General features: G+C 42.5%; 1 protein-coding gene across 3 annotated transcripts in view; it reads left to right on the top strand.

Annotated features, from left to right (window-relative positions):
* GRIN2A (glutamate ionotropic receptor NMDA type subunit 2A) overlaps positions 1–17267 on the top strand; it is a 1360048-nt gene that overhangs the window by 1233700 nt on the left and 109081 nt on the right. The window lies entirely within an intron of this gene.

Here is a 17267-nt window from a genome sequence, read left to right as displayed (position 1 = left end):
AATGTTTCATTCAGTAATTGCTTTTAACACCTACATTGACGTATATTGTCTGAAAAAACTATCACAGTGGTAATGTTGTACTTTGCAATAGAAATGTCTAAAGTGCAATAAGCTGCAGTTATGCAAGATATTGTGTACGCTATTTACAATTGTACTAGAATTTCTCGGATTTTCACTGATGTTACCCCCAAAATATGTTTCGCGATGTAGAATCTGCAAACAGATTTGGGAGGTTTCAATCTGCGCGGATTCATCAGAATCCACCATTGGATACAATCCGTGGACAGATTTGTAGAATCCGATCCACGGATTTAGCGATCTGTTGGCGGATCCTTAAGAATATGCCAATGGATTGCTTAATCCACCAATTGGATTCTACAAATCCATCCACAGTTTGCAGAATCCACGGAGTGTATTGGTAATGATAATAAAAACTTCACCAAACGCGAATCGCCCTTTTTGACATTGATCCGTGGACCAAAGGAACCGGTCGTTTTGCCTTGGATCCAAATTCTAGAAATACATTTGCCCATTTCTAAATGTGATGCAAAATATAACCTTATGCTGTAACTAGTAAGGATGTGAGAAATACTGGGATGACAGTCGTCATCAGTCGTCTGGGTATGATATGTATTCCCATAAATTGCACCTTCGCTTGTTGAAGATCAACCCTTTTGTAATATCCCCTCGGTTGCCACTGCTTGCATATATTTTACTACCAGTCCTACTGAACTTGGACTATAATTATTACCTCCTGCTTATTTATACTGTATCTATACTCTATCCTGCTGGGTTTCTCAGGTTGATCTTCTGACAAGTGTAATTCAATAACTGGACTCCTCCACCCCCACTGCCCTACCTTTCACCTTCGCTTATCCCCCCTAATTCACGATTATTCCTTTCTAGATGTCCCATTTTTTCCTACAACCTATTATTCCAAAGAATCTTGGTTTACCTCTGTTTGCTCACAGAATATTCTGCATTGAACTTAGAACCAATACCATCATCCCTCTCTTACACCTGCTATACATTCTGTGGTTAGTCCTGGATATTAAATGCCCTGAAAATAAAATTTCTTGTTGTATATGTTTGTCTTCCACCATAGCACTTAGATCAGGGGTAGGCAACTCCAGTCCTCAAGCGCCACCAACAGGTCTAGTTTTCTGGATATCCCTGCTTCAGCACAGATGGGTCAGTTTTTGTCTGAGCCACCCATGCTGAAGCAGGCATAGTCAGAAAACCTGACCTTGGGGGTGGCCCCTGAGGTCTGGGATTACCCACCCCTGTCTTAGATTGTAAGGACATATTCACCTCTCAATCCCCCCAATGCATGATACAAATATATAAGGTAATGCACTGTTAACAGTGTAGCAACATGCATTGAACATGAAAACTGCAGAAAACTGCCAAGATACCGGCACCCCCTTCAGTGGTAATTATCTCCAGAAGCAGGGGGTCCCGGAACTGAAATCAATGGGGTCCAGTTCCGGAGACCCCTGCTTCAAACATGTATTTTTTTTTTTTTTTTTTTAACGGCTTGAGTTGCTCCATTAACAGAGCTTGATGGCTATAGGCTATGGAATGTAACTTAGAACTATGTTGATTTTGAAGGTCATTCAAAGGCTAGAAAAAGTTCTCTCCATGTTGATAATCATATGTAGTGCAAAATCTGATATATGAATAATAATAATAATATATGACTAATATATGAATATATTAACTCTTCCACAGAACAGGCGCATAGGCTTTTATTTTCCTCATTATATCTGGGGGGGGGGTTTTCCAAGTAAAAGCTGGTGAAAGACACTGGCACATAAAGTAGCCACGATTTTAGTAATGCTACTGTCACTGTCCCTTTCTGTTCATTGCCAGTGATGGAAGCTCTTCCTCTATCTCCTGAGATAGAGATATCAAGTAATGGGTGACAGAAGTAAACACAAAACATAGGTTTGGCTGAAGCTACCTCAAGCAATACCCGTTCAAAACCATGCTTAATCATTTCATGACTGACATCTCTATTTTTCCTGTTGATAAAAAGATAATAGACACAGCTCCATAGAACTCGTGTGAAAATATGCATTGACATTGAATTAATGGATCAAAACATTGAGCGCTCAATAATGATTTCTGTTATTGTCATAATAACACGATGCTGGTAGTATTTTTTTTCTACATACTGCGTTCAAAGCAATGTTCATTCTTTTATGCTAGAGAAGCATTGGGTGTTTCATCAATATTTTGTTGATGCTATGTTTCAGTATATTTATCTATGTTATAGATATAGGGGCATATTTTATGTATGAGGATGATGCAATTTGTTCCAAAACAACACAGAGAGAATATTTCCATCTGAATCTATTTGGCCCAGTGGCGTATGTATGAAGCGTGTTAATTTTGTTTCTTACATTTGGTGCAGATTTCTTAGGAAAATAGGTTAATACCACCTAATTAAGGCCGATTTATTTGAGGCAGAGGGATAGGTACAGTAAACGTCACTATGTATAGTTGCAACTTATTAAACTGGGTATGGATGGAAGGGAAGAAAGTATCATTTTGTCACTGTATGAATCCTTAGGCCTCGGACATGGTCAGCGCTTTTGCGCTGACCCGTGCTGAGGCGCGCTTACGCTCAGCACTTAGCCCCTGCAGCCGCAATGAGAGCGGCTTTAGCAGAAGCTCGCTTACGCTTCCGCAAGCGTGCGGAAGCGTAAGTCTTAGTAAAATTTTAACATTTCGCGCTTGCCGGAGTGCAGGGCCGGTCACGTGAGCGGTTCGCCCAATGAGGGCGAACCAGCTCCATGACGTCACTGGCCCGCCCCCGACACGCCCACGGACGGCTCAGCATGCAATCAGTAACCATGGACGCAGCCTTAGTAAGATCGCTCCTTGAATATGGAGTATAGTTTTGGACACCACTCCATAAAGAAAGACTATATAGAACAACAAAAAGTACAGAGAAGAGCCACCAAATGAATATACGGGGTTTGAAGGTCTGCAATGAGGAAAAGCTAGCTAAATTAAATTTGTGAACAAAAGTCAGAGAGCCCTAAGGCTACATCCAACATGACAAATCATATAGATGTAACAATAAACCCTTGTTCAATATACCTCTGCCTGGGTGTCAGTTCCTGGGTAGGAGGGGTGAGGAGTGTTGTGATGGGAGCCGACATTCTGCATCCCAGGAGCCTATCACAGCTGGAGGCGCTGAACCACTGATCAAAGAGTCCAGAGATCACCAAAAGCCTGTCCTGTTGCCCCTTAACATCGCGGCTACTCAGATCTCCTGAACCAACAGGTATGCCTCAGCACCACACACACACAGACCAGGTAGCGTACTGTAGAATTTCCCAGAGGAGGGGGGAAACGGGGCTATATAGATAAATACTTATCTGTCTTTCCTGTCATAAGTGAGGGTCACTTAGTTCAATTCTTTGGCCAAATCATTTGTAAGCTTGCAGACCACGACAAGGTGCACCCTCTTGCTGCAAGTCCTGACACTATACCTGCAAATATGAGGAAGAAGTCTTAATAGACGGGTCCTTCACAGCTGCATTGCCAGACTTCCTATTTAAAGGTTTGCAAGGCAATATTGGAAACAGGGAGGAGGGGCCACAGACTTCCAAATAATTGTTTACAATACAAACCTACAGACACACCACCCCTGTGGGTGACACACCACACCACCTCACCACCCCTGTAAGCTCAACACCCAGACCCACCATACTATATATTAATGTCAAAAAGGAGTGCTATTGGATTTATGACAATGTATAAGCAAAAGACAGAGAACCCCAATGCTATATCCAGACAGGACTGTGCAGATAAGCTCTGGATTGTCAAACCCTCCTCGGGAGTGATTATCACTCACAGCGGTCTCTCTAACTCTGCAGGTGCTCTCCTAGCTGTAATACTTTCAGTATACTGTAGGTCACTATAACCTTTGTAGTGCTTTATTTTTTTTATGATCTCAGCTTCTCTCTATTTATTATTATGTTTTAATAAAAGTCAAGTTTTATATGCCCGTTGGGTGTGCTCCACAACGTGTGCTCTGTTTTAAGAAATCTCTCTTGAGCTCTTTTTTTTGCTTGTTCTATGGATATGTTAACTATATACAAATATATTCAGGCTCAATTCAAGGGACTTTCAAAATAAATATTCATCCCAAAGACAGTAGAAATAACATAGGGTAATCCCTTGAGACTTGAGGAAAGAAAAATTTACCAGCAATAAAAGAAAGGATTCTTTACAGCAGGGACGCGCCCCCCAGTTTGGGTGCAAGTTTTTTTGGGGGGGTGGGCAGTTGCAAACATCCCGCACTCTTCCCCAAGGCATTTAAATTAAATGCCAGGGGACCGCGCGAGGACTCTATTACCTCTACTTACCGAGATTCAGCCGGCTTCAGGATGCGGGACCATGGTAACGCGGTGTCAAATGATGCCACGGGGTCCTTTGACGTCACGGTTGCCTTGGTAACGGGAGTTCAAATGACGCCACGGATCAGGTAACGTGACGTCACATGACCTCGCTGCGTCATTTGACTCCGTGTCAGGTAAGGGGGGGTGGGGCGCAACAACGGAGGAAAGCAGGCAGGGGGGGCACCACAAAAAAAACGTTTGCGCACCCCTGCTTTACAGTAACGACAGTTCAAATGTGAAATTCATTGCACATACAGGCGGAAATGGCAGAATCAATGGATATCTTTAGGAAAAGGTAAGACCCCTGTTTTGAAAGGAAAGGTATACCAAATAAGAAACCATAGGAAGGATGTTGATCAAGAAAGAGATCTGGTTGACTTTACTGGAGTCAGAAAGGAATTTAATTTCCCCCTTACGGTATGAAACATGGTTGGATAATGTTTCCCTGGGGATGTTTGTTTGCCTTCCTCCGGATCAATATACTGTAAATACAAATATCGGCTAAGTACAGACATACCCCGCATTAACGTACGCAACGGGACCGGAGCATGTATGTAAAGCGAAAATGTACTTAAAGTGAAGCACTACCTTTTTTTCCACTTATCGATGCATGTACTGTACGGCAATCCTCATATACGTGCATAACTGATGTAAATAACGCATGTGTAATAGGCTCTATAGTCTCCCCGCTTGCGCACAGCTTTGGTACAGGTAGGGAGACAGTATTGCTGTTCAGGACGTGCTGACAGGCGCATGCGCGAGCTGCCATTTGCCTATTGGGCGATATGTCCTTACTCGCGAGTATACTTAAAGTGAGTGTCCTCAAACCGGGGTATGCCTGAACAGATGTAGCCAACCTTATAGTTTTGGTGGCCACAGATGAAATGCAGAAAAGCAGAGGCATTGGGGAAAAGGGCTGCATGCGGAACGGCATAGTCACGTGAACAGTAATGTTGGCTACATCTGTATCTGTAATCTAAATTTAACATAGGTGGAACGATGGACATATATCTTTTTTTAACCTCATCTACTATGTAACTTTTGGTACACCATAATAATACTGTGCTGTGGCGGGCCCAATGGGATCAGAACTCATAAACTCTGCTAAACCTGCAGCTGGATAGCTATTCTACAGCATACTGTGGGGCTTATGCAGAGAGGTACGTTAAGGTAAATTTCGCCAGGTTAGAGGCAAAAATTTCCGCATTTAGGCAGTTAGTGGCGAGAACTTGGCGGGCCAATTCAAATTCGCCAGACGTGTGGCGAGAAGCGTGATTTCGCCAATGCTAAAACACGCACGATTCCAGTAGCTCCGATGCGCATGTACGCGCCAATCGGAGCTACTAAATGGCGCGTTTAGGGGAAATTTTGCATGCCAACAAAAGTTGACTGTATTGTGGGCAAATACCGCGTGCCTCTGAATGGCGAATTTCACGCCAAGTGAAACTCGCCTAATTAGCAATTTCATGCACACCGCGCTACCGGAGTACCCTGCATAGCACAACATTAAATGCCAATCCTGCGGCGAATTTAAGCCTTTCTTGAACCGTACCTCTCTGAATAAGCCCCTGTATGTTTAAGCGCTAATACTCACTGAGTGGAGAGAGAACCTCGCTCAAGCTGATCTTGGTAATGTGTGCTACCAGGGAGATAGTCAGACTATGTGGAGAGTCTGATGAGTCGTGTTGGAGAGACACGTTCAGCAGAGAAAGACCCTTTTGTGGTGCACTACTGAGCAAATGTTTTATATATAATCTTAATGGTCTACAAATAAATGCGAAAAAACTGCCTAAAATCAAACTTTAATAGCACAAAATCGTAAAGTAATATACAGATATTACAGAAATAGAGGTTAAAAAAGCAAATGTTACTGTATATCTATTGTAAAGGGACTACCATATGTGGTGCCTAATGAATGTATGAATATAGTTCCCACAAAAGAACGGTTTAGTCATCGAGTGATTATACACTCACAATCCTAAAATCATTTACCCTCTCAGTACCAGAAGAGAATTCTTCTCATTAAGCACTGCAGCGAGCCATGCAGGATAGACATAGTCAGCGAGTGAGACTGGATGACATAACACGTTAAGAGCTACAACCCAAAGGGTCCTTAAAGCCCGGACTATGAGCTAACATCTCTGCTCCACATCATCATTAACCCATTCATTGTGGACACTATATTCATACATTCATACTATATGGGACACACCAGGTACCCCTCTACTACTGGCAGGAGCATTCGTGGATTATAGGACTACTCAGACCTATACTAGTGTGCAGTGTATCTGACACATTATCCTGCAAGACTATATGTCAAGAATATTTGAATAGGTACACACATTTATAGGGCTGTGCATATTTACCATTTAGCCTGGACTATTAGGCACCACATATGGTAGTCCCTTTACAATAGGTATACAGTAACATTTGCTTTTTTTTAACCTCTATTTCTTTGCCTCCAGCTTTGCTACCCGCGCATATATTTGTCTGACTTGCTTGGTGTCTGATCTTCTGCCTGCCTGACCATTCTCATCACCTGCTATGAACCTGGCCAGTTTTAATTCTACCCATACTGCCGCCTGCCCTAACCTCAGCCTGCCTGAACTTCCCTTCTGCCTTGTCCATTGTACTGTGTTTGTCTGTCGATCCTGTCCTGTATCAACTTTGTGACTCTCAGCCCTTCTCTATGGCCACTCTACGTGCTCCATCCAATCCGCCTGCTCCAGCCGTTCGGATTCGCTCCCTGCCATTGAGCTGACCTTCATCAGTGTCTTACATGCTGACTACTTCTTCCCATAACCCTCCTATACCCACTTCCCAAAATGCTCACTGGCAAATGCAGAACAAAAGTTTGGATAAAAACACATTGATAAATTGATGGGAAGTGACAGAAAATGACAACTTTTTGGAATCACATGATGTTGGGGGGAAGGCCTTTTTTGGATGTCATTATTACTGACAGCCATTATAGTTAATTATAGTTGATGCAATTTTCCTTCAGGGACAAAACATGACATATTAGCTTTAGAAAAAACGAATTAAGGCTTATAGTGATGTTACATTATGTTTGCATCATGTTAAGTCACTTAACAGAGTGTTGTGGATCTTATTCCAGACCCAGTTTTCTTACTGTATCCTCATTGCATATCCTATATTTCTATGAAAAATATAGATTTAGAAAATCAGCAATGGACTAAAATCTCATGACATGAGGCGGGTTCACAATGCTGTCATAAATAGTCTGTTATATTATGTTAAATTGTTCTCCTACCAACTCTTTCTTTCTATTCAATATTTTTCTATTTGAGAATCTCTCTTCTAAAGCAACAACAATTGTGTCAATTCATGTTTGATTTCCTATAGTGACAGATTCATCAAGGAAATTGGATTGGATTGGAGGATTTAATAGTTTTGCCAATTCATGTTTTATTTGCCAGAGTGACAGACTTATCAAGGAAATTGGATTGGAGGATTTAATAGTGGGCTCAATTTTAAAGTTTAAAGCAGAAATCCCTCCAATCTTTGGATTTTTATTATTTTACAGAATCAAAACTGGGAGGCCCTCTGGAGCTGAAAAGAGGTGCTAAGTATAGGGGAACCCCCAATTCTCAAGGTATATTATTTTTTTTCTGTCAGTAAAAGAAAGATAAAATAAAAAATAGTTGTTGGGATCATCTAATAAGAAGATGAGATACTGTGCTCTGATGACAAAGTAAGGATTGAATAAAAATAATAATAATAAGATGAAGACCGAGCCATTGATTGAGCCGTCTGTGGTGAAGCAGGGATATCCTTAAAACCTGACCTGTTGCTGGCCCTTGACCACTGAAGTTCGCCACTCCTAGTCTATGGGTACCTCAAATTCTAGCAGTTAAGTCAGTATTTACTTCTGATCATTCCCCTATTCCCACAGGCATCACAGGAAAAAAGACAGCACACAAACGATTATGGCTAAAGTTATGAACACTTTTTTCAAGTGGAGAAAGTGGCACACTTTGCAATTTAATGAAGTTGGTAAAAATTCTTATTTCCTTTCTAAATATTTCAAATAAATATATAAAACAAAGGGTAAAGAGCTTAGGCCTGGTTGAACTAAACTCTGCTAAGCTTAAAGCCACATTAGGAGTAATGCTGTATCCACAAAGGACATACATATAATGTTAAGTCATGCTTTGTCCAGTAAAGAGCATAGTGTTAACTATACAAATAACAGTGAAAAATGATATGCAAATGGTACAGTATGCACATGAAGAGTTATCATGTAACCTCCTATTCTCTAAAGTCTTTTAAGGTTAACGCAGGGATTTAACGTTAAATTATTCAAATTAGACCTAAACTATAGTCTTACTCTAATCCGGAATATGAAAAAAGTGAACAAAGTATCCGCTCTTCAGCGCTTCAGAGAGAACTTGATACAAAATCCAATGACCTCATGAAATCCCTCTCCTGGCTTACGATCAAATCCCGCATCTCACACTCCATTCTTCTCCTCACTTTTAAAGCTTTATACTCTTCTGCCCCTCCTTACTGTACATCTCAGCCCTAATTTATCGTTATGCACCATCCAGACTCTTGCGTTCTTCTCAAAGATGTCTTCTTTCTACCCCCTTTGTATCTAAAGCCCTCTCTCGCCTTAAACCTTTTTCACTGACTGCCCCACACCTCTGGAATGCCTTTCCCCTCAGTACCCGACTAGCACCCTCTATATCCACCTTTAAACCCCACCTTAACACACACTTGCTTAAAGAAGCGTATGAATAGCACTGTGGATTATCCTGGACACATGATACATAACGCTTGGCCCCCTGCAGATGCACTTACCAGAATTCCCTCCTACTGTCTCTGTACGTTCTCCTACCTCCCAATTAAACTGTAAGCTCCTCGGAGCAGGGACTCCTCTTCCTTAATGTAACTTTTATGTCTGAAGCACTTATTCCCATGATCTGTTATTTATATTATCTGTTATTTATTTGATTACCACATGTATTACTACTGTGAAGCGCTACGTACTTTAATGGCGCTATATAAATAAAGACATACAATACAATACAAAGAGGATAATAAATCACGTGGATGATATTATAATATAAAGGATTTAAACATCCTATGCACCCCTTGATTAAAGTGGTGAGTAGTATATGATAATACTTCACATGCCTACAGTATATAATATATACAGCCAATATGCACAGCATGAACATCAATCGTATAGCCTATTTATATATAGTAGTTCTGACCATTGGTGCAGTGAAGAATGTAATCGGATCGTCGTTCTGATTGTGTATAGAGAGTAAAAACTTAGCAAGGTGCAATGCCCTATGGTGTACGTTATAAGGGCCTGTGGGGTGGCACTTTTTTGGACTTACACTGTACTGTACATCATTAAGGCTCTAAAGGGGTTATGTCAGGGAACATAAAGTCCGATCCTGTTTTCGGTAAACCCATATTATGTTCCCTGACTTAATGGAGCTTAGTGCATTTAGGCCTTTGCAGGTCACTTGTACCCTCGCCCTGAGGAAGGTCTGAGTTTGGAGAAACGTTGGTATTGTGAGTTAAATAAATACTTTTTGTTTAATTGTGCCCAGGTTGTACTGATCGTTTCCATAAAAATTGAAACAGAAAACAAATAAGGAAGATTCACCTGTAACATGACATATACCTGGCCAGCTTGTCGTTTAAAAGGCATAGGAACAGATTTTTTTTAAAAACGAGGCGCCTAATAACGCTTAAACTCAACAATAAAAATGATCATACAAAATACAGGACTCAATAGCCTCAGGATGACATCAAGAACCCAAAAGAGGAAAACTTATATGGCTTTGAAGAAATACTTTGCTAATTCAGACATGACCAGAGCGGGAAGGGTCCCTGCACAGAGAGCTAGTTATGGCTCTGATTCTGAAATGGAGTTGCAGCGCGAAAGAAACGACAGTGGGGACAGGGAATTGGCCACACGGAGTGACCTTAAGAGTAACCTAAAGTCCCTGTTTAGTGACTTTAAAATCACTGTTACAATCAGAGCTCCAAGAGATAAGGAAAGACATCAATCTTATTGGTGATAGGACTTTTGAACTGGAAAGGAAAATGGATGCCACAGTGAAAGCGGTGAGGAAGAATGAAAAAACTACCGCTTACCTTAAGCACAGCTGGCTGGCTTCATCGATAAGCAGGAAGATGCTGAAAATCGAGACAGATGAAACAACATAAGAATAAGTGGGATCCCTGAGGCGATAACCGACATAGAGGACTTTATTTCCAGATGGCTAACCTCAGTTTTGCCAGACAAGACTGAAGCAGAGATTCACATGGATTGCTGGCATAGGGCCCTCAGAGCTCAGCCACAGATGGAGGAGACCCCCAGAGACATTATTATACGCTTCCACTATTATAAAATAAAGGAAGCTCTGTGTCTGATAACCCGTAATTCCCCCACTAATATCTTCGAAGAAATTAATCTGCAGGTTTTTCAGGACCTGTGCCCAAACACTCTAGATAGGAGATGCAAGCTGCAGCCTGTGACCAAAATCCTTAGGGAAAATGGTGTTCGTTATCGCTGGAAATTCACTTTCAGTCTGCTGGTTATCAAAAGTGGCCGGATGTAGCTATGAGATCACTTGATGAAGGGGAAGAGTTTCTGAAGAAAGTGGGGATCAAATCTAATTTCACTCCCCAAGTTGAAGATCCGTCTCCGGAGGCGTCCTGGTGGGAAGTGAGGCACTCGGCTTGTGGTTGGAGTGAAATGGCAACCAATTAAGGCCTAGAGGAGACACGTTTGTGGTTTCTGGCCAAACAATTAACTTTTAAAGCGGTACCACCACTTCCCCACAGTGTACCTGGAAGGATTATCCCTGCCCTGGACTTCGGTCTGGGTATTCTGAATGATAGAGTTGTTGAGCATGCTGAGTTAGGGATGCACGTGGAGGACCTGCCCGGGATCGAGGAGAGCGGGATAAGGTTATTATTGCCGCTGGGGATTTGGAAAAGGAATGTCAGCAAAAGACCAAAGTCTATCTGGAGTTCGGGGGTCGGCGATGCGGACACAGAAAGGATCGGTGGCCTGAGGCGGGTACCATGTGGCGACGAGCAATGGCGGCGACTTAGTGGTGCCAGCAGTTGTCCCAACATGGCAGCTCATAACGGAGCCTGGAGAGAGGCAGTGGAGGGAATGAAGAAGCCGATGGAGCCCTGTGCCTGGTTGATGGGGCACAAAAGAAAGTTGGCCCCTGAGTTACAATCAAAGTAGAGACACTGGGGGCAACATGTTCACTAAAGGATCCGGCCAGTGAGTGGTTAGGCCTGGGGAGAACAATACAAGAATAGCTCACGGACTCCAAAGACTGTAAAAGGGGGGCAAACTAGAGATGGAGGTAATCAGAGTAGAGAGGGAGGAAAGTAAGGCCCTCTAAGATGAGAGATATGAGAACGCAATCTACAGCCATGGGAAACTAGGAGAAGAAAGATATTTGCCAATCTCCTCTCTTGTTGATCATTTCATGGAAAAATGGGAAATACAAATGAAAAATAGAAGGCTAATACCACTGTGGGGGGTGGGGGGTGAGAGATCAAGGAAATATTGGCTGGGGACACGGCCATGGTACTTTATTAGTTAGGTTAATTCATTAAGTGGTCCACTTGCAACGGGGTTATGTGGATAACTGGACAGGGAATAAATTATGGGATAAGTTAGAGGGCCTCTGTGTCATGCAAGGGAGGTAAGGTCCACAGGATACGCTCAGGCTACATACCTCAGTATATATACCGGGGTGAGGTTAAAATAGTTAAGGCTTAGAGTAGGGAGATAAGGGTCAAGAAGCGGAGATACCTTAGAGTAGTTAGAGTAGTTGTCAGAAAGGATTAACCCTGAGGACATGGCGCTAACAACCCTGGACAATGTTCACACTGAAGAAGAGTTCTTAACATTTTGGTTATGATTATAGTTTGTATGACAGTATATGCATTTATTGTTGGTTTAGATGCAATAAAATATTTTAGACACATGGGTGGGTTTGGAACAAGAGCTGCCATGCTTGGGCTGCCTCCATTTCCCACTCCCTCGGTGCTGGGGCTAGGAATACCCTTAACACCAATAAAGTTCCTTGGGATGCCAGACGTCCTCAACGTCTGGTACCCTGGGCCTTACTATGTTGGGGCTTAGGGGGGAATTTTTTTCCCAAGGGCAGACAAGTCTAGGTCACTTGTGGCCACCATTGACTCAGGTAGAGTTTTTCTGTTTTTCCATCCTTTCTGTACGTTTGGTCCCCCCTCCCCCTCCCAGTCTGTCTTGACCGTCAAGATAAAAATTAGAGGTCTGCGATGGTCGCGGAGGCTCCTGTGCGGTCCTAATGTAGAGGCAATAGAGGTAAGCAGACTTACACCCACATTCCCCCTCACACTTATAGCCTTGAGAAAGCGTTTCTAGCTGCGAAACACGCGTGTCTGCATCTGTCACGTGCACGCGCGCCATCAGTACTCACGTGGTAGCATTATTGAGTTGCAGAGCAAACAGCTGCCAGACGGCTAACGTGTACTCTCTTCAATGTTGGGCAGGAGTCTTTGTGGTGACTCAATGATGCATGGTGAGGCGAGGGCTGCTTGATTTTCCTTGTTATTTTGTTGCATTAGTGTAACCAGCGCTCCTAACGGTGGTAGCACATTCATTAATATGTGCATTGGCATACCAACAGCCACACCGTTTCTAGGGGTATATTAGCCACGGCGTTTGCATTTATGAGTGGTATTAGCTCTATGTATTCATCAGCTAGTACACAGGTGATTTATATGTGAATTTATATGGTACATATGTGACTGATTTACCTTCACTGGATCTGTATACCATATGCTCATTTAGCAGTTTACTAACAGTGTGTTCAGTGCTGCTTTGTGGCTGTATTATAACAGTGTCTCTTTCTCACTCAGTACCCACCAAGGAACCTTTTCCTGCACATTAGACAGGTTTCTTTTCACCATACACAGCTTTATAGGGGCATTAGCACTCCTGACAGTGGAAGCACATTCATTTATATGTGCACAGGTATACTAATAACCACACTGCCTATAGGAGTCTTTGAGCCTCTGCACATTGTGTTCTGTGTTTAATAGCCCACTCCTTTACTATTTTGGAGCTAATTAGCTGCTGTTAGGTGACTACATGTATCCACCATGAAACCTTTCTCTGCATACTAGATAGGTTTCTTTCCACCATACACAGCTTTATAGTGGCATTAGCACTCCTGACAGTGGACGCACATTCATGAATATGTGCACAGGTATACTGACAACCACACTGCCTATAGGAGTCTATGAGCCTCTGCACATTGTGTTCTGTGTTTAACAGCCCACTCCTTTACTATTCAGGATTTAACCAGTTGCTGTTAGGTGGCTATATGTTGGATTGTAGAGAGAGTCTATACTTTCCATTTATGGATTCATGATTTGCAAAGTGAGCACACACTGGTTTGAAATACTGATCTTTTTGTCTGTACCTAGCATATTATGATCCATTTCACATTTCACCTTCACCATCTGGGACCTGTCTGACACCTGAGACAGGTATTGAACAGCCCCTCACTGATACCAGCGTACACCTAATTAACCACTTATAGGGGTTACTGTACACCGGCTCCCTGGGACAGTGTGATCCAATTAACCTCAAATTGTCGCTTTACTTAGTTACCCGGAATATCATATATATTCATCATAGGGTATCATATATGCGTGTCATTTGTTGAATTTTAACACCCATTATTTTAATTAGTATAGCATTAAAAATTATTTTTAATTTTCACATCATACATCAGGGGGTATTGAGTGCATATAGTGGGTTCTTGCTTCTTTATTACTCACCTTACACCCACATTCACATGCCTATAACAATCATATCACGCAATGTGAAAGGCCTGAATAACCCGTGTGTGAGGATTCACCATCCTGGCGGTCGCAGACCGTCTCCTCACCTCAACACGCCCACCGTGATGGACAATCAGGATGTGCGCTCTCGTGGTCCCACTACACGTGTGCGCGGATCTTGCGCGGTCTAAGCCCCCATCTGCGGATCCTATCGCTGCCCCCCGCTCTGATGCACGACAAGTGCGTTCGTCCAGCCTCCCCGCTGATGCACGTTCTAAGTCCCGCCCCTGCTCCAGTGATGGACAGATACGACGCGAGAGTGATGCGCACCTCTGGTTCCGCCCCCTGACCTCTGTGACGGTTGCGGGTCGACGCGCGATCGGTTCCGCACCATCTCCAATCAGGCTGTATCCTAGGGCTGTATTCTGAGACAGAGAGTATTGCTGCTCACCAAATGTACATAAAATATATACATATAGATAGGAGGTGCATACGGGAAAAAGACACATGTATGGAGGCAGGGAAGGGTTAAAGGAGAAAAAAACCAAAAGAATTCCTATTTGCACTCACCTATACTAATAAATGGTTAGGAGAATTTCAATCCCTGGGTAAAAACCCATACACCATTTAGTGATACACAATAAAATCATTTAATATACAATTATGCAAAGACAAATACATATTATTAAAAGAAAAAGGGGGTGGGTGCAGAGAGTGGAGTGGGAAATCTGACCTTGTATAGTCAGCACACAGCTAACAGACGCAAATGCTTATTGGTATACCATGTCAGACTACTGCATAAACCCTCCTATCGTGCAAACACTCTAGCATGCTACAAGCGGTGTATGCATAACATAGTCATGGAAAAGACCTCAAGCACGTTAACCTGTGTGTGTAAACTGCTAGCACTTGTGTCCTATCTCAGTGGAAATTGTGCTGTACTGCACCAGTAGTTAGGATCTGTGTTCTGCCAGAATCCCTAAGTCTCTGAGATACATAATCACTGCCTCCTTAGTCAGGGAATGTATTGTGGATCTCCCTTAGAAGAACCCAATATATTGTCTCAGATTCCCCCCATATGGAGTCCCGACATACAAGCTCCCAAAGCGGAGACAAATCATCAACAGTGTTTGTCAGTCAGGCAGCAAACCAGCTCTGCAGTACAGTGTGAAAGTCTGCTATTCACTGCTGCAGACTCAGCTCAGTGATATACGACCTGGTATCTTAGGCAGAAGGCAGCTCCCAGGTTACTCTCCGTTCCGCACTCTCATGTATCCTAGGGCTGGCCTGAACGACTACTCTACATCCTAGGCGCGCCCGCGTGGCTGTGGGTCGGTGTTAACCAATTCACTACCTCAGCACCGCGGTCGCGCTTCGTTTGTGGTGAGCTACGCGTTACACCGTGCAAGCTGATGGTTGCCATTCTTAGATTATAGGAAGAAGAAAGCTGATGTCATCCTCTTACAGGAGACGTATTTTAGCACATCCAATTATCCGAAATACTTTGATAAACAGTATAGACAGTGGTATCTATCCTCAATGTCAAGAAGCGGGGAGTAGCAATCTTGCTCCACAATAGATTCCCGTTAGTGATTGAGCGAGTTAAGAGAGATAGGGATGGAAGGTTTCTAATCCTGGTTGGCACGGTCCAGGTCTAATATTTAACAATTGCTATGATCTACGCTCCCTGTGAATACGACCCAAAATTCTTTACCTCCTTTTTTGGCACCCTTGGCAGAATGTCGAAGGGCTACACTATTTTGGCAGGGGACTTCAACCTGCTATTAGATCCGGAAAAAATAGCTCGACCCAGCCCAAGAGGCAAAGAGAAAAAACACAGACAAATTCATTCGTGGGTTGCTGAGGCATTACACTTACTGTTCCTATTACCGCAGGTAAATAAGTCTCTCTCTCTCATACATACATACATACACACATACATACATACATACATACATACATACATACATACATACATATAGATGTAGCTAGACTTTCGGTCTCTGGTGGCTCGGCCGAAAAAGTGAACATCTGTGGTGCCGGAGACAGTATCTGCCATGTTTGCGCTGCTGGGGGTTCATGCTTCTGAATGGGACCCATGAAGCATTAATCCTCCGGTGCCTTGGCCACTGCGGTCACGTGTCTTTGGTTGGCAGGAGCACCAAAGACAGGTTAGCTACATCAGTATGTATTGGCAATTGACATATACCTGCACTTCAAAATCCCCTTCAGCGCACTAACTTATCTGACAATGAAACCATTAGTCTTTTATATTTAACAAATGCAACATGTAAGCATTTTACTACAACTTCAACCGTTTCACAATATTTTAAAAACACAGCAGTTTTAAATGGTACCTATTGATTTAAAGTAGACAAATAATGTGTACTGTGCACTTTAGAGTATAAAATGATTGCGGTGCCATTGACATGATGTAACAACTTCAGAGAAATGCAATATCACAGGAGACCCCTTTGTTAAAAAATATTGCACCTCTCAGCTTTTTATTGCTTTATTAGCAGAGTTGGTAAAGTCTGTTTTATTTTTATTTGTCCAATAAGTGCGCACAGTGGAATTTCATGATTGGTGTTTGAGCGAAGAAAAAAAAAAGTCAAACCTGAACTTCACTAGACTCTGGGGAATATTATGGACTTAATGATTATGTTATATGCGTGTTATATGGTACAGGCAGGCAGTCATTTTCAGAGTTACTGTAAAAGAGCACCAGAGAATGAGATTGTGATGTGAACCTGAGCAGGACAAAGCACCATTTTGCTGAAATTGGATGTATATAATGATCTCCAATCATGAGTGGAAAAAACAATGCATTAAACAAATTAAAAAGATAAATAGGATAGACAGAAAACATGTCTATGTGGTTAAAATGGAAATAGTACAATCTTACATACTGTAGTAAGTAATATCTATGGATACCAAATTAACAGGTAAAATAAGACATGTGAGCCTACAGTATCCTTATTATTCTCTTCACACTAGGGCAAT

This window comes from Ascaphus truei, chromosome 11, assembly GCF_040206685.1.
Source record: "Ascaphus truei isolate aAscTru1 chromosome 11, aAscTru1.hap1, whole genome shotgun sequence".
Lineage (NCBI taxonomy): Eukaryota > Metazoa > Chordata > Amphibia > Anura > Ascaphidae > Ascaphus > Ascaphus truei.
This window is presented reverse-complemented; position numbering and strand designations above follow the sequence as displayed.